We start from the raw sequence: 2,227 nt of genomic DNA on the forward strand, positions 1-2,227 counted from the left end.
ATCAACTCATCTCGACACCAGTCGACTAGTACTTCCATCAGTCAACTGGTGCTACCGTTGGAGGTACCCAACAGCTACTTCGCAGTGCCAACAGTTTGCCAACGGCTACTTACCAATCGACTGGAAAAAGTACTAGTCGATTGATCGTTGCTGGCTGAGCGAACAGAATGCTTCTGTTCGCTCCCAGTCAACTATCACTTTTAGCGGTCGACTGGTCCTGGTTACACACTCACACTCATCCTCTCCGGAGTCACCCTTGAAGTCCTCTTCCTCGGCCTTCGTTTCTCAGATGCACCCGAGTCCGCGACTCCTCTCCGTACCATCCTTCACATTACCTTGAAGTCCGCTTCCTTCGACTTCACTCCGTTGCTCCTCGTTCGACGGTCCCTCAGATGTCTTCCACATCATCCTTTACTAACTCAAGGATCCGAGCCCTTGGATAAGCTTCCCAAACTTGGCCGCACCAAGTTCCTCATGTGTTTCACCAAGTCCTGCAAGACTCAAACACATATCAACTATATATAAAAGTCTAACTTAAACTCTTTCACACACACATCAAAACCATGATGATATCGATCAAACTTAGGTCGATTGCACCAACACCTAAGTCAATCAATTAGGGTAACCGATTGGGTGCTTCTGGCGAAGCACAATAAGGCATGGAATCGATTGGCTAATCAATTCAACCTTATGTGAATCAATTGGAAAATCGATTCAGGGTGTTTTCTTGAGAGAGAAGAAGAGCTGGAATCGATTGGGGAAATCGATTCGGCCTTCTCCAATCGATTGAGGCCTTTTTCACGAGAGAACAGAGAGTTTGAAAATTGATTGGACAATTGATTAGGTTGTTTTCTCTAGCTAATAGAAAGTTTTGAATCGATTGGGGCAATCAATTAGAAGTTGTCGGATTAATTGATATCAATTGATATGACTCATCAATTGATTAGATGTTTGAAAAAAGTCATTTTGCAGGTTTGAATAGGCAGATTCTACATGGAAATTGATTAGGAGTATGCCTAATCAATTTGGAGGCGTCGAAGAAGCCTAGAAAAGGATTTTTGTGGACGTTCGATTTCGAGAAGTGAATCCTTATATTAATCACGTCAAAGAGGTGAATATCAAATAAAATCAAGAGTGTTAGCTAGGACTGTAAAGGAGCCAAGCCGAGCCGAGCTTAAGTTATAGCCTAGGCTTGAGCTCAGCTTGACTCGATTTATACTGGCTTGACTCAAGCTCGAGCTCACTCGAATTTGTAGAGTTGAGTTTGATATTTAATTATGGGCTCGAGCTTGATTTTTTTAATAAATAAATTAATATATTATATACTATATATTATATATTTAAATATATTAAAAATATATATTATCACTAGCTCGTTTGACTCGACGAGCAATCGAACCAGTAATAATTATGCTCGAGCTCAGCTTGATTTCTAATCAAGTTAGCTCGAGCTCGGCTCAAGGTCAGTTCAAGCTTGATCAACTTTAAACTCAAGTCGAGTTTTGACCAAGTTACTCTTGAGCGGCTCATAAACGACTTGGGTCATTGCACCCCTAATGTTAGCATTATAAAAATCTTCACTTTGAATGTCCGTTGTAAATCATCATCGAATAAATGATTAAAAGTATTTATCACTCTCTAAGTCTCTACGTGTCCTAATAATTAATACACATTACGTAGGGGCCAACGGTATTGACTCTACCCCTCCTCCGATGTTTAAATTAGCACAAGTCTAATAACAAAACTTGCCTTCCAAGAGAAAGGCTCGAGCTAGGAATGAAAGGGTCTTCCGCTGGGAAGAACTTTTGTAAGTTGTCGGAATACTCATCTCCCATTGAGAAATGGACTTTTGTGAGCAAAGGAAAAGAAAAACAATACGTTAGAAAGTCAACCACCATGTTGACAGAAGAAAATACTCACAGAAATTGAGAGGGAACCCAGAAAAAAAAAGAGAGTGAGAGTCCTTCCTTTGGCCAACATCTATTTGGTTATATAATTATGAATAAAATTGTCACATCATTTGCTACCCTAGCCATCATTTATCTCCTTGAGTGTCATTCATGAGATGAGAAGGACGACCTATCTTGTATAAGGGGGAAGGACTTGTGTTGCCGTCATGTCAGCTGCCGCCCCAATCATCATCCATCTCCTTACGTATTGTCCATGAGATGAGGAGTGAGCCAGACAAGAAAGGTCATGTGTCAAGGAATGATCTCCTGTTGTCGCC

This window comes from Zingiber officinale, chromosome 3A (assembly GCF_018446385.1).
Source record: "Zingiber officinale cultivar Zhangliang chromosome 3A, Zo_v1.1, whole genome shotgun sequence".
In the NCBI taxonomy this organism is placed as follows: Eukaryota; Viridiplantae; Streptophyta; class Magnoliopsida; order Zingiberales; family Zingiberaceae; genus Zingiber; species Zingiber officinale.